Below are 17,480 nucleotides of genomic sequence, written 5' to 3' on the forward strand. Positions count from 1 at the left end.
TTTTTTTTAAAATAACTGTTTGGGGGTGCAAAAAAAAAAAAAAAAAAAAAAAAAATCGCTCTGAAGCAACTAAATGGTGATTGTCTTGCAACATTTCCTCTCAAACTGCTTACACCCACTGCCACAGCAGGGCTGGTCAGTACCAGTTCAAACATGCATGCTCCAGAGCAAATTCAAGCAATTATTCCTTCTCCTTTATCCATTTCCTGGAGGAATTGGTGCAAAGCACTTTACATCTCTCAGCGTTTGATGCTGAAGAGGGAAAGCAGCCACAAGGAGACCCAGGCAGCATGCCAATGGGCTCAAATACAGAAGAGCTGGGATGAGAGACTTTCTCCTCAAAATCTTCAGGTCTATAGCTGGTAGATAGACCTACATTTTAACAAACATAATTTTCAAAACCAAAATCTAAGCCAATTGTTACCATAAGTGACATTAGTGTATACATTTCTCCTCTGACACAGTAGACACACTTGGTGTTATCTACTACATCTTCTGCACTAGGCCACTGTTGCTTCCTTCCTCCTCCTTAAGCCTTATTACAAAACTTAAAAGTTTTGGAAAAATAAATCCCTTTCAGAATGAGGTTCTGCAGAACAAAAATTGGAGAAATGATACACCGATTCTTTCAACATCTTGAAAATACAAGAATCTGGCTCCATGTTTTTCCTTCCTTCTTTCCCAGCTCACTCTGTCTCCTTCCAACTGCCTACAAGCTCCATGCCATGCATGACTGCCACTGGTTGAGTGGATACAACTCAGCTTTAGAAGTGATTAGAAGTATAATTTTAACCATCTGACCATCAGCCTTCCCTCACTTAGTTCTAACATTTTGATTTCTCAGAGGCAAAACTCTTCTACTGCTTTATCTCAACCATGAAAACCAAAACATTCCTTCGTTTAAAGTCAAATTTCCAAAGCCACTCTGAGTGCAGAAATGATCACCCTTTTCTTGTCTTTTATCTGTATCGTTTCTCATTTTTTCTTTTGACACCAGCAAAAAAACCTCGGCTTCCTTCCCTTTATATGCAAAACCTTGCAAACAATATCTCTAAAACCAATTAAAAGTCAGGCTTGTCATTTTCAATCCACTAATAGAAAAAGAAAGCAAGCAAGCAACACCACAGAGTAATGATGCCTATTTTAACACTGATGACTTTTTTTTGGAGAGAAGTTGAAGTGCCATTTAGAATACATATGCTCGCTTGCCTTTATTTTGCACAGAATTGGTTTTAAAATGGGTAAAGCCTCTTGGGTTCTCAGAAAAGAATTATTCTTTTTCTTCCCCCTTCTCAGAAATAGCAGTCAGTTCAGTATTGTTTTTCTGTGAACCGAGTTCTGCTTAACAACAACAATCCTTTCTATCCTGCCTGCTCTTAAGGCCACCCTTCTCCTCCTTTTATGTGTTTCTCAAAATTATTGGTCCCTCACACAATCTTTCACCTTTATACCCCTTCACAAATTGATTCCAGGCTCTCTAAAAACCTCTCCAGCTCCCACTTCAAAGATTCAGATCAACGGAAAGGTACCGAGACAGGATATACCCTTATTCAACTTTCCACCATTGTGAATTATGGCAGAAATAGAAGCACCTCTAATTAGTTTCTCCTCTACGTAAACTCCAGTCTTCATCAGTGCCTGAATTCATACCTGCATTTTGGTCATTCCTCTCCATCTTACCCCAAAAACTTTCAGGAGAACCTGTAAGGCAGCACTATTTTCAAAACAAACTATAACCATCCCTATGAGCTGGCTGTCTCCCAGGGATGGTCACAGTCAAAAATGATCCCCAGTGAGAAATAAGAATGTCACCTTAGGTCAGATCCTTCATTCTCTAATGGTTTTATGGAAGATGACTCTATCCTAGATAACATTAAGTACTAAACTTCTTCAAAGACCACAGTCTCTTGATGTCAGTGCTGCATGGACACCAATATAGCACTTAGCAGGAGCAATAGTAGGCTGTGAAGACTAGAGGGTTTTACATTGTTTAAAACACTTGTGCCAATGAGGTGATGGCATTTCCTTCCAACTTCTACTTTCCCTCATTCTGTTTGCTTGGAGATATCAGGATTTAAAGTTCTTGGTTTCTGGTTCTTATCAGACATATACATTTGCCGTTGATAGCTTTTAGTAAAAGTTATTATTAGGCAACTTCTCACTTTTATCTCTTATCACTTTCCACTCCAGAAAACCTTATCACTCCTTTCACTAAGTGTATGATAATTGGAGCTTTGCAATTACAGGTACAACACACACAGATTTAATGGACCAATTTGACAAGCTAAAAGAATTCTAGTTCCCTTATCTATTTAGCATTTTAATAGTGCTTCTTCCTAATTAGTCTGTAGTTATAGTTACCAAAGTAATTGTCAATGACTATAACCATAAATAAAGCAGATCTGTCAGAGCTAGCCTCATCTTTCAGCGGATCAGGACCTTTTCCAAGGAATGAGTTAATACACTACAAGGTTTCAGAGCCAAATGTCTCCCAAGGTTTGAGAATATGAGTTGGATTAATAAACAACCCTCAAGAAAGACCAGTGAGAAAAATCAGATGCCTATTTCCAGTGCCTTTCAAGTAGTAGTCAGAACAAAAAGGTGCGGCAAAGACTGAGTTACAGTGCTGTACTAAACCAGGACCACTTCTGCAAGCATCCCCCTGCTAGGCTGCTCTTCCTAAGTTAGTTACCATCAGTGCAGGCTGTGTTAGAGCGTGGGCAATGTGCTTGTCACTCTTCTTTGAGCATGGGAGAATACACCAACCTGAACACCACAGGGCTTCACTCCTAATGTTTCCTCCTTCAGCTGCTGCTCCCTTTCTACTCCAACACAAGTGGAGATTGAATGTCCCTTTTCCTATTGCACAGGCACATGCACCTCACAATGACTGAGTACAGGGGAATCTTGCAAGAAATTATACCCTGCTAAGTATTTGATGCCCACCCTGGAGACATAGGATCTTTTGAGAATGTATAACAGACCCTGACTTATTTCAAATCAAAATGCATAAAATATTAAAATACAGGTTAAGTAGCTGTGACTTTCTATGTGCTGCACCAAGCAGTTCTGTCCTAAGCAACACTGAAGATACTTGAAAGAAGTCAGTTTTCTCTGCAAACCGTTTTGCATGCACATATGTGACTGAAGCCCTATGCCATGGTTTAAGTCTCTACATACCAGCTCTCATGAGAGCCTAGAAAATGGCATTTTGTTTTGTGACAGAGGTAGTTCTTGGCCCCACAAAAGGGCCAACAAAGATTAGAGAGATAATGTAAGAAATCACAAGGAAACATTATGTTTTTAACCTCTCCTTTGAATTTGACCTAATGTAAAAAAATAAAAATACTTCCTTCTTGGTAAATAAGAAACATTTGTTCTGTTGTCCTTAAAGATCCAAACCTACAATCAATTAAAAACACACACAGGAATTTCCTCCCTCCCCCCCCAAATACTTTTGTTCTCAGAGGGGATGAATCAGTAGAATTAGGCCGTAAAACATTAGTAAAACCACCAAATTCAGGACAGGCGAGTAAACAAGCAGTTCTCTCTCTCTCTCGTTGGCGTATATAATTTTTTTAAACTTCTACTTTTTTAATGCTTTAAACTTCTACTTTTTTTAATGCCTGTGAAAACATCAAGAAAGGAAACACAATGCAATGAACAGAAGTTAACAACCAAGGGAATTAAAAGGATATAGGAGATAGCAAACTTAACAGTATAGGTACGTGTGTATGTCTCCTAATCAAACAGTCTCTGGAAACTTGATTAATAAACCAGGGACTGACAAGCAGTGTTTCTGCTTCCATGGGGCACAGCAGCAATTAGCTCTAATTGGTTCAAGTCACAGTTCGCAGCCCTCTGGAAAAAACTACCAGTTGCTGATTCGGTACCGAGTGAACTAACAGGTTTCCTTGGAACGGACAATACCTCAGGTAAGGCAAGCGATGGGGCACGTCACAAACTTGGGGGAATAAAAGTGTTCTTCACAAGTGCTGGCACAAAAGCAGAAACATATTTTGTTAGCAATGCAGAATCCAGATGCCAGAGCCATAGATTTATTTGACCATCACTCGCTACTCAAGGGCAGCCAGACACATGTACATAGCCTGACCAGATATTTTCTTCCCTTGCCCCATCCTTAGGCTCATTTCTCTGAAATGAATGCTGTGAAAGGATCATGCATCTCACAGATAAACCATTATCCTTCTTCCTGTTCTTCATCATTTGCAAATTATCCAATTCTAATCATGACCTTACTGAATACATTCAATTATACACAATTATTTGGATATTACTTATGTGAATAATTTCCAAATTATTTCAATTGCAAATGCTACAGGATGTGTAACTCATTGCACAGAACAGGCAGCGAACTTTAACCAGACCACCAAAAACTTCGATGTCTTTTCTTACTGCTTCTGCTGTACTGTCAAATGCAATATCCAAACCAGAAACCAAACCATCTCATTCAACCCCAGCACCCGATCTCAAGTCCCGAACGCACACCCTGCCATCCTGTAGCCAATTTACTTTTAGAGTGAAAATTTGAAAATTCAGTCTAAAAAAAGTCTTCTCCCTCATATAAGCAAAACTTTCCTGTTTGTATACAGATTATCAAAAATATCCAGCTTCATCACTACGGAAAGTGGAGACAGTGATTTTTATTATTTTCTCCTCAGCATTTTCAGAAAATAAGGCCACCTCTATACTGGGGGGGCAGGGGGGGGAGGAGAGGAGATGGGAGAACAGAGTGATGCTAAAATACAGAAAATTCAGGGGCTCAGTATTATAGCTTTGAAAATATTTTTTCCAAATGTTTTTTCCTCAGCCTTATATAAGAATGGAAAGGAAAGCTTGTCAACCAGCTTCATGCAGATATTTGTGGCAGGGAACTTGAGCACTTGGCTTGCAGTCCCTACGAGGCTGAATATTTAGCAGGGCTTGCCACTACTTTAATGCTTCCTGTATGAAGACCAGCAAGAACTTTTCAACAACATATTGCTCCAGCTCTGCAATCCGATTTAGCTTCCTATTAAGATTTTCTTGCCTTTATACCTACACAGAATCTTGCCCACTACTTTTTCTGTATCTGCTTTACTGCCTCCTCCTATCAGATGAATTTTGTGGCAAAACTAGGAAGTCGAATACTTTCAAACATTTTTTTCCTGAAGACACAAAGTCCAATGATCAGCAGCAGTAGCCAGGTATTAATTCTTTCTACCTCACTGCTCTGAAAAGCAGTTTTGTCCTTATTTACCTCATAAAAGTTAGGCAGATCTGGACATTTGAAACAGAGAGCTTAAACAAGTTAAGTATCAGATATACAGCTAAACCACACAAAACTAAACAAGCAAATCAATGCATGCCAACAGACTAAATTTGCAATTCTCAAGCAATAAAAATCTCTGTTCAACTGTAATGAAAATTTGCTTGCATAAGGCTAGCAGAATCATGCATGGAAGAGTATAATTAAGGCCTACTGAGAATCTATACAGTGATTGAATTCCTAACTAAATATTCAATCACCCATTTGTCCCTCTGCTGCAGAAACGCTTCTCTGCAATAAAATCTTTTTCCAGCTAGGATTTCAGGACTTGGAAAAGTCCTTGATTTTGCATATGGAAATTAAACTTTTTTCTCTCCTTTTTTATTTTTACTCATTAAAGCTTTAGACTTCAGTAAAGAGACAGAAATTCTCTGTGAAACTGCATGTTATTTTAAGTATGTGTATGTCTTCAGAGTAGAAAAGAAGCAGTGGCATCTTATACAAGCTCAGAAGATGAAGGAAGACCAGAACAATCATCTATATTAGCTTCCAATGAGGCTCAGAGGTCTCAAAAATACATCCCATCTTTCCTCAGAAAGGCCTGAGGACTCAAGATTGAGACACTTTTACAGATTCAATATTAATTTATTACTTGTTTTGGATGACATATATATGCAACCAAAATAAAAAAAAAATAATTAAGAAACCACAACACACCTTCTTCCATAACAAAGGCTGCAATAAACATTCTTTTCACCTTCTCAAGCTCCCACAAATGTTGTTGCTAGTCTGTTAAAATGGTTTTCCATTTGATATTAACCCAGCCCTGCTTGCAACCCCTTTTTGATATCAACACCAATGCTGTACTGAACATGTTCTTAGGCCATGACCATACACATGTACAAACTCTGGAAATAGGGCTCTTCCTCAAGTAACCTTGCTCTATCAAAGAGACAGAAGTGACACTCAAATGCTAAGGTGGACATTTCCAGCTAGTTTTCATTGTGGGAACACTGCAATGGTGGATATGCTATCCAGTTCATAAGCCCACTATTTTTGTTCCTTGTACCTCTCCTGTTTCCATTTTCTCTGATTTTTAGCATTCTGGTTAGTGGCTGCAATCCACAGTAGCTGTAATCCAAGGGCTGGCTGGTGCCGAGAGATAGCTAGCCCCTGCCTTCTGGCGGGGGCCCTGCTTCCACCCCATCCCTGTGCCTACACCGGAGTCACACGATCTCCTGGCAAGTCACAGCAGAGAGCTTACATGGCTGTTGCTCATTTTAGTTGCTATTTTTTGTTATGGGGTCAGTGTTCAGCCAGGTCATATCCATTATTTGTGTGCAACCACACGGCCGGTGATGGCACAAGGAAGGAGGTAGCTTTTCTCAGCCCTGTACTTGTCTAACAGTTTCTGTCTGCCTCTATACACCCTGCAAATAAACAAAGCAAAACAAAGAAAAGCTGCTCAAATTTAACTTCCCAACACAGCGCAGATGAATTGTTTTTTACTGGTGTTTTCCAATGGAGCTAGAAGCAATTAAGGACTTGAAACAGTGAAATTCAGCATATCTCTACAAGAAACGTAAGGAGTTTCATGCTGCAAAAAACATCCTTACCTTCTAATGGAACATGAGATTAAGGGTAGCATGAAGAGGATAAACCTTTCTGTTTGCATTACATGCATACATTATTTGCATTTCTGTATAGCTTAGGGCCAGTTAGAGCTTATAGACACACAAAAAGACAGCTGATGCCAAGAGTCTAACACACGAGAAAACAGATTAATTTGGACAGATAAAGGAACAGAAATAAACAGCAAGCCAGTACTAAATCCATATCACATGCCAATGGTCTGTCTCAGGAGCAGCAGCTAACCACTCCGGAGTTTTGAAGGCACTGGAACAAGATAGAGTTTTAAAAGAGAAATTTGTTTTAAAAGAGGAATTTGAAAGAGAACCAAGGCTTTGCTGTGAGCATGGGAAACTTTTCCCAAGGATGAGGGAGATGAGGGAGAAACACAAAGTTGTTTGCTTGTAATATTTAATGGCTGGGATAGAGAGGCTGGCATCTGAGGCTGATCAGATATGGGAGCTGACTTTTGATACCAGCCTTGAGATAAGGGTTAAAGCAAAGAGAGGCTGCAAACAGCCCTAAAAGTGAATCTGAGAGATTTGATTTGATGTGTTAAAGAAAGAGGCAAAGAAGGAACATAAAGAGCAGTGACATGGACCAAGGGGCAGATGAGGAAAAAGCTCTTTGCAAAAGAATGGATTCAAGCATGAGCAGCAAGGGGAAAAAAAAAAAAAAAAGGGACGGTGCTGCAGCTCATATACAAACCTTCTTGAGAGTGCCATCTGCAAGAAGGCTTAGGAAAGGCTGTACATTCCAGAGGCATTATAGAGAAAGAATTTGAGCCTTCAAGCTCAGTATGAATATAAGAATTTTGGAAAAATATTTAAAAAAACAACTGTAAAACATCCATTTTTTTCAGCCAGCACTAAGTTTCTCTTACAATCTACCGCCTCTTTCTCTCCCCTTTTTTAAGTCAGTTAAATCTGAATCTGTAACTCTTGCCTTGGGACAGAACATTGTGTTCCCATGAAGAAAATTTCATAAATAAAGTTGGTTTCTCATTCCACTTTGAAGAATAATTATGCATACAGCACAAGTGAGGCACAACAAACTCTAGGGAAAGGAGAACACGAGCAAATAAAAATAGCTTTTGATGTCTGATGAGTATTTCTTTACTGCATCATCAAGGAAGAAAGAAGCTGGTAGCTATGTTTTCACTCATCTCTGAAGGAAATTCCTATTTGAAAGTGAGAAATACCTTCTTAGATGTTAAAGAGGCAGTAAGCAGTGTTCCCACACACAAAATAGTAGCACACATGCACCAGAGAGAAGGGAGAAGATTTTATTAACACAATTCAGACAGCTCAGCCAATTCACCTGGCCACCGATGGCAGAGCAAGGACAACACTGAGTGCTGCCTGGGCTTACGCTTGCCAGCCACTCCACGTTCCCTCCTACAGGCTGCAAAAAAAGCAGCGGCAGCAGCAACAAGGCACGTCGAGGATTATTCTGACATTGAAGTGTTGCATCACCCTTTGGCAGAATAAAGCAAGGACAAGAAAGCAGCAACTTACAGATATTACTGCACGTAGTACTTCAGGTACTACCGTGTCCCCCTGCAGTCTCTAATTATGTCCCTGGTGAGGGTTTTTCAGGGGAAGCGTTAAAGTCAGTAATGTGGTTTATCCACATGAAGCCACGTATAGTAAATACATATGCTTAGAATAAAGAAAGACTTTCTCCAATGACCACCTCTCCAGGGAGAGAATTTCCACAGCCTTAACCCAAAATCATCTGTCATGCAAGGGGCAGTTTTTATAAAACAAACACCAACAAAACACAGAAAAAGCACCCCAGGGCCTCTGCTGCAGTTGGCATCTCAATGAAGCCAAAACCAAAGCATAAAACAATGCATAAAAAATAAATGAATAAAAAGCTCAAATTCTGCTCAAAAAAGGATAGAAAACATTTCAAGTCCCCAGAAAAAAACCTATTCTCTATATCATCTGCTAAAATACCGGTTATACAAATTCATACTTAAAGGAACGCTAAGTAATCCCTCACAATTGTTTTCAGACATGGTAGAGTTTAAAAGGAGTTTTAAAAACCTGTTAAGGACTCAAAAAATTAATTTTTCCTCCATGCTAGAATTTCCTTTTGAAAAAGAATTTGCACTTTTTCTCCCCATGATCTAAAAATCCAGAATTTTAAGTTTTATCTAAAAAATCGTTTAAACTTCAAAAGCCAGTTTCTTGAAAAGTAAAAACTGAATAGGAACAAGAAATTGGAAATGAAAAATTATTTTAAAAACATTTCATTATGAAAATCCTGTGAATATTAAAGTTTATTGAAATCCTTAATTTATATTTCTAAAGGAGACATTCAAAAGGGGCATATACTTGCAGGAATCTCTAATGTAAAAACCAGCTATTGACTTCATTAGACTAAAATTAATAGAGCTTAATTTTTATGATGTTCAAACATGCACTTTAACATTGTCAGCATTATTGCCAAGACAAGATTACCTACAAAGCTAAGCTACAATACAGGCATCCAAAAAACAAACAAAATTTTAGAAACTCCAGATGTTTTCACAGATACTCCGTGTCCAAAGTGTCCTTGTTGTGTTGATATATTCTGAAAATTGGGCAACTTTGGTTCTCAAATAGAAGATGAGATCTTTTGACAACACAGCCTCAAGGAGATTTCTGCTGTAACATCTCTGAGGTGGAAAGACACAAATTCCTCCTTCACGTGAAGGAGGAATTTGACCCTGCTATGTATAAGAGAGATTGCCATCAGCTTTATCGCAAACAAAACCATCACATAAGTGATGCTTTACATCACATTTCCTTGAGGAAAAAATTCACATCTTCAGTTTGAAAGCCATGGCCAATCAAAATACAAAAGTTAACAGGAGTTCTTTGGGAAGATGTTCATTAGCTTTATGTACCAACATCTGTCAGAATGACATCTAGCATAATAATAAAGCGTGTTTAAAAATAAAACATAAAAGGTGTCGAACAGTAGGTCTTCAGGCCAAAGGCTCAGCCTTGCTTGCTCTATTTCAGTAGGAAAAATAGAAGTAAACCCATCTGAAAGGCTAATCACCACAGCAGCAGGACACAGATACTACAGTCTATACTTGGTAATGCCAGTACTGAATGGTATTAATCTCCAGAAGAAACCAGAATCAGATCTGAAAGAGAAGAGCAACTACTTGTGAACACCAGCAAATCTGCTGCTGCAGACAAGATATGGCAGATATCTCCAAAACAGAGATATTCTGTGGCAGCTCACACGCACCAGAAGAAAACAGGGAAACCAAAGTCAGAACAAAGGCTTATTTTTGCTTTCTTCCACTTCAGTTCTACACAAAGGAAACAAAAGGATGCAACTTGCAGGATTTTAATATCAGACCAGAGCAAAGGCTAGGATAGTCCTTGCTGCAATCCATCAAACAGGTCCATGTGTAAGCACCATTGACATCCATCAAGCCAGCTGATGGTCTACTGAGGAGCAGACGTTCAGTACTGTCAGACAGTCAAAACTACAACTTGCTTGATTTTTTTCCCCACTGACCTTTTAAAATCATTAGGACATTAAAAAAAAACAGTTAGACATGCAAAAACCATCACTGCAAAAAGCAACTGTCTGTAACTAAAGTAATTTAATTGCATATTGCTTAAACGGGTAACAGGAGGAAAAACAATTTGGGGAGATGTCTCTTGGCTTTTACTGTACTATTTTTATTCCAGGGCCGCACAAATCCCGAATAGCTTCATTGGAATGATTTGGCACAAACATAACATTATGACTAAGTGCAGTAAAGCAGAGTCTAGATACCAGGCCAGAACACTATCTGCAGGCAGTACTAAAAGCAGCGTATGCTCAGCATCTGGTGACCAGGCTGCAATGTTTCCTTGGTGCACAATACGAGTTATTTTCTCCACTCTTTTGGTCTGTTTCTGGCAACATTACCCATCCTTCCAGTGGCCCTTTTGCGTTCCTTTGCGTTGACAAGGATGATGGTAGTGTTAACCTTTTACAAGAAATAAAAGAAATTGTCTTGCTAAGAAATGGCTTAGCTGTTTTGTTCTCCTCCTGCCCTTTCTTTGTGATTTATTATTTAAGACATGGTTCATGCTGTGAGGGTTGAGGAGCCCATGCACGTACTATTCTTTTCAGCTGCACCTTTCTACTTGCTCAAATCTTCCTTTAACATGAAGTGAAATTTGAAGATTATATTTAAGTAAACTTGCAGCAGGCCTGACAAGGCCTGACAGAACTTTGAAAAGGCTTGCAAAACACTACAGTTATTTCTGGAAAGGGCTAATTTTTTCTTTGTATTCGTCTGTTATTATTATTTTCAGAAAGCCCAGGGCTCATGGGAAGCCTATATGCATTTTCAGCACTACTGAAATTCAAAGAAGAGAAAAAAACCCCAAACGCTTGTTACCTTGAAATAAAGAAGGAAATGTAATTAAAGACTTCAATTACAATTGGCATTTCTGATTCTGTTGCTGTAGGAGGCCATCTTGCCAAAATTGGCAAAGCAAGACTCCCTAGAGAGAGGATCTGAACTGCATTTCAGACCGCTTTATTAATCATTTCATCATCATCATCGAAAGAGCTCTATTTAAACTTAGTACTTAGTGATTAAATGCTACACATTAAGGGCTTCGAAGACATCTGGTTCAGACTCTACTTGTGCATGTGCAACTTTCTACATGCACATTTCTCTTCCAGTTTTGTCGCACTGAGCGCGTGGAATGCCTTGTATGCATTCACATTGAACATTAAGGCTGAGATGAATCGCTGCAGAAGACAAGACTGCAGCCCTCTTTCGGCACATTGGAAAGCCCATCGGTGCTTTTTTTGCAAAATTACAGATCAGTTCATTTAATGTGGAGCCTGACATTTATATGCACAAAAATCATCACACACAGCTACAGAGAATCCATTTTCAAACTTTATTTCAGGATCTTACTAGCCAACTTTTATGTTATTACTGAAAAGACCGAAACATGATTTACATTTTCTTCCTTTGGGGGCATGATACAGACAGAGAATAAGTGACTTCTTTTCAGAGGGTGCTGGAGTCAGGACGGATGAAAGACTGAGGAAACTACTGTGCTACACAACCAGGCTTTGTAAGGAATGAAGCTTAGATGTTACTGATACCAAGAATAAGTACGTATGTCATGAGGTCTTGTGCCTATGCGTGTGTATCTATCTCTCTCAGGTACTTACACACTATCACAATAGAAGCTGTGCAAGTACTTCACCTTTACTGTAGTTAACTTCACATCTCTGTCAAATCTCTATTATCCAGGCCAGTGAGGGAGGGAAGGGTTAGGACAAAGGGTTGGACAACGGGAAAACACCAACAATGCAAAAATTTGAGTAGAAAGGCATGCAGGGAGAACACAGTGAGGAAAAGAGAGAAGATAAAAGATCAGCATCACTGCCAAGTCTGGCAAAGTGCAATTCCCACATCACCGCTAACTTGAGCATCTAAGTTTATATGGCAAATAACACACTGCACATTGGAGGCCGAGTTGCTTCCCAAGGAAAACTGGCTACTAAAGAGTCAGCATTGGCATTTCTGTATCCAGCCTCAGCAGTAAATCCACAGCCTGACATCCAAGAGATGATGCTATATTCAGTTTTACAGAGAAAGGTCTGAAGTGCAGCACAACGGGCAACCTGTCCAACATCAGGCAGGAGGTCTGTAACAAAATAGGAACTGAATCCAGGAGCCCAGAGCCTTGGGCTGCTCCACTGCAGAACCACAGCTATTGCTCTTTAAAACACTACGTTTATTTACTCCAAGCTTTCTTCACTGATCTTAAGACTGTAGGAGGAACTCTTTCAGCCCTCCACCTAAACATGGCTCAAGAACCTTCAGACAATTTCTGCATCGTGCACTTCACTTCTTCTGGAGCTTTAACACACCCTTTAGAGAGTCATCCATTCTGAAGTGTGTCTGATTTTATCTACTTCCAGCCTCAGTCGCTGGATCTCATCGTACCTTTTCCAGCAAAGATTAACAAGCTCTCTACTGCCAGATGTCTCTTCCCCAGATGTCTTTTCACAAATGAAAGACTGAACATTAAGACCAAGTCCCAGAGTCATTCACAGAGGCCTTTTCTGAACGTTTTTTTTTTCATGGAGTTAATTCTTAGTAAGAGGCACTGCTTTTTATAATCTACGTCTACTCTTTGATTATTTAACAATTGTTCTAGCTATTGATGGGAGCAAGATGTTGTTTTGCAAAGTTTTGCATTGCAGCAAAATTGGGTGCAGAATTCTCACGTGGGTCAAACACATTTATATGCTGGTGCCAATTAGCATTTAACAAATGTTGCATGCACAATGCAATGTGATGTTTTCAGTGGTGACTTCTACAAGGGAACAGGTTGCGATTAGTAGATCAGGCCAGTTTTTTACTAAAGATATATTTCTAATGGGTGCAAGAAACATTCCTACTGGAACCTAATAAAATGCATGTGTACAGTACCAGTTCACAAAGCAGACATTATGTGGCTTTTTGATATTTCAGTCATGACAAAACAGGCATCTTTGCATAGCAAGTTCTTATTTGTATTGCTTTTTGGCTTTCAGCAGTTCAACATTTAGTATGAAAAACTGCCTGTAATTTTTTTTTTCTTGATGGAAATGTAATGTGAGTTGCTTTAATTTTGGCTTACTATTGAGTTTTCAGAGTTTAAAACAAAACGACAAGAAATCCAACATTAAAAAACCCCCACAAAACCAAAAGACACAAGCTTATTTCATTTTCTTTTCTGCCTATCGTTCTCCTAAATAAGCGTCTACTGCTACTAACAAATAAATCGGATGAGAAATGCAAAGCACTTGGAGCTCTCTCCCCCCAGAGAACTTATGACAAGTAAACAACATATCACAAAAGGCTGTTGACAGCAAATGAAACAGTACCATGATTTGACATAGTAGAATTAATCACAGGGAATGGTGTACAAAATTTTACAAAGAGGGAGATAGATCCTTTAAGGCTGAAAACCCCAATTCTTAAGTCAATAGGAGCTGTTAGTAGCCATTTTTATGCAGGTACTCCATGTGATAACAAAAGAAAGTTTGTGATCAGGTTAAAAGAGCCAGCCAGCGATCAGTAAAAAGCCATCAGTCCTCGATTTATCTCAGCTCCTTTCCAACTGTTTCCTCCCATTTCTGCATCTTACACCAACTACTCCTCCATAACTGGCATGAACATTTCCATCTTAAAGAAATACACTTTGCTTCATTTTAGCTCATCACATTGGTTTCCTGTGTAACCAATATTTCATTAACCCTGGAATATGGAATTTGAACACAAAGAGCCCAAACGTTATTATCTGAACACAAATTGCCAGGAACTTTGAGCAGGTAGCAAGTTCATGTCTATTAAACTCCTAGACTCTATGTGAAATTCATCATGGTAAAGCCTATCTAACTTCCCTAGGTAAAACTTTGGTGGGTTCTCAGGTGCACATTAAGAGCAATAGTTTTGCATTCATCTTTTCCCCAATCTAGCACCAAAAAAATAGCAAAAAAAATCACGAAAATCCTCAAAGCTTGTGTAGGACAACCTTACACAGACACAGTGGTAAAATCAGCTAACTGAATGGCCAGTGATCATATGAAAAAATGTGTTGTCCTATACTTCAGCTAAAAGATATTCTAATGTCCAGGTAAAAAATAATTTGACAAGTCCGTTAGCATTTTTTTGGAACTGATATAGACGAAATTATCTCAGCAGTACCGTTGGGTTTAGCAGTGTAGGAAAACAGTAGCTCCTTAGGCCTTAACTGACATCTGGTGGCAAACTTGACATTTTCTCATAAATAAGACTGAAAATTTGAGAAGGTTCAAAACTGAAATGAATTAATTATTATGAGCTTTTCATGTGTGTGGTTTTTTTTTTTATTAGAAGAGGAATTATATACATTTCATCCATTTTCTGGTAATTCCACATCTAGACATACTCATCGGGCACAATTCCAAATATGAAGGCTTACTAACAGCGTTAAGTGCGCGTGAGCTATCATACATCAAAATAAACAGAGGAACAATTTCATTTATGATAGTAAAATTTTTTATGCAACTAACCAATTGAGCTTTCCCAAACCATTTATTCCCCAAATTCCCTCACTCATGTGTTTTATGTGACATAAAATGATAGCTACACTTCTATAGCTGATAGATTGGCCACCTTTTTTTTTTTTTGTGACTATAACAGTATTACAGACATGCAAATAATTTGAAGTGACTTTTCCAAGGCTAGCACAGTGTTTAAATATGCTTCAGTGTGTCAACTACCTGCCAAAACTTCAGCTGAATCGAGCAGTTCCAGATCATTGGAACTCTAATTATTATAAGCACAAGTGGCTCTTGGAACAGCAGTGAGCTCTACATGACAGTGTTGGCAAGCACTCTACAGGCAAATGAATTAAACTCCACTTGCTGATTCTGATTACTAGATCATTCACTATATTCTGATCATTTGGTTTCATAGGAAATTAGTGGCAGTGCTGGATGTTTCTAACGAAATAGAAGATGTGGGGGTTTTGTTGGTTTTGGTTTTTTTTTTAAAAGCCAAAAAGCCAAAATATTCAAAGCATGTAAAGGCACAAGGCTTTTCTCCATTTATGCCCACGTGATAATGAGAAACTAAGTTGAAGCACTTAAAGAAGCTATATTTAGTCATGATGCAATACACAATTTTTATTGCATATTCCTTGCCTATTACAAATGCAAAGTAGGACACATTAGCTGAAAACACCTTTGGTAGTTACGGTCCCCTCTCTATTAACACCATTCACACTGTGTGACAGGAAAGCAACTGTAACATAAACAGTTCATTTTTCGCCTCCCCACTGTGATTAAGTCTTTATTCTAATGCCATGTATTTTCAGGCCATGATGATATGTTGGGTCATGACTTATATTGCCTGCTAAACAAGAGGCAGCTCCCAACATGCCAGCAAGATGGAAGACAATTTTCAAAGGATCCTAAGAATGAAGAAGGATTATAATTACTATTCCTGAGATTTTTTTTCAGCCATTATTTGCAATTTCATTTGAGATAGCGTTAGAAATAATGTATATATTACCCAATACATCCAAAGACTTTTCAACTTCAGATGTTACTACAGTAAGAGATTTGCATTCAGATTTTTAGTTATGTTTCAGAGGCCATAAATTCATTCAACAAGGATCACTATGAAATGATACCAGTCTGTATATAATGAAAAGAAAAAAATGGCAGATCAAGTTGAAGATAAAGTCCACGAAACCAGGCTGTCTTCTTTCATTGCAATTAGCCAGTCAACATCATAGAATCATAACATACCTCAAGTTAGAAGGGACCCATATGGATCATCGAGTCCAACTCCCTGCTTCTTGCAGGGCCAATTAATGTGGAAATCTAAATCCTGTGTTTCTTTTAGTAGGCAAAGACCATTGCTCTTACACAGTGTTATTAGTGCTCTCTATTGACAGTGGTCACACAGCAACGATGGAAATTGTCAACCTCACTGAAGTTTTGTTTCACTGCTAAGTTGCAGTGTTGCACACCAAGTATTGTGTTGCTCTGGGTTTATTCTCCACAGAACTAGTAAACAATTTCTCCTCTCCCCTGGAATTCTGCTGTTATCACAAACCCTCAGTAACTTTCAGTTCTCAGACTGCTATATATAATGAAGGTCATTAAGTAGATTAAATCAAATCTATTCTTAAAATAGTTCTGTAGTGCAAATTAAGCATAAAAAATAACACCTTTTGTTGCTCAAGCAGTATTCCAGCACAATATGTGAACTGCAAAGCAAGGTTTTAAGTAGTTTCTCATTTGGGGCACCCAATATTAAACACAAAGCTGTTACAGGACAGACAGTAAAATTGCAAAATATTTTCCTTTATATCACAGTATGATTAAATAATCAGACTAAGGACTCAGCTTTCCCCAGGAGACTTAAATCCTATGTGCTGTGTAGTAACAAGCGATACAATTCTACATTCAGGCTTACAGAAAAAGTAATGCAGTATTTTATAATCCATATGCAGGACAGACTCAAATAAAAAGCAAATGAACCGGGAATTAGGAAGCTATCAACTTTTTCTTCCAGCTGATGCAAGGAGCTGGCATTCAGACCAACTAACAGAGCATATTTGCAGGCTACTGAGTATATGCCAATTCCTGAATTTCTCTTTGCTAGATTTACATCTTCTCCTTTCTCTTCTGTGTATTTTATGTGCTTCTTAGTATATTATCTAACATAATTCAAACTCCATGCTGAGGATCCAACTGTAGGGCAACTACAATTACTGAAAATGCACAAACACCCTCTAATCAGATGTCAAGGGGCTTTTCTTTCTATAGGAAAGCTCCAGTTTCTTGGTATGCATTTGAAAATAATTATTTTTATACAAGGATCAATACACATTAAAGGGTACCACTGAAAAGTAGGACACTTAGTGGAAAAATGCCAAGCTATGCCCATGTAGCAGAAGTAAAAGAAACACCCAGGATAGCACTTTGGGTCATTTTTCCCAAGTGGCTCAGGTAGGCTGGCCTATACCTCACTGTATCAATAAATTCCCAGAGATGTCAGCCGGAACTG

This window comes from Egretta garzetta, unplaced genomic scaffold (assembly GCF_000687185.1).
Source record: "Egretta garzetta isolate BGI_Z169 unplaced genomic scaffold, ASM68718v1 scaffold39, whole genome shotgun sequence".
Taxonomy (NCBI): domain Eukaryota; kingdom Metazoa; phylum Chordata; class Aves; order Pelecaniformes; family Ardeidae; genus Egretta; species Egretta garzetta.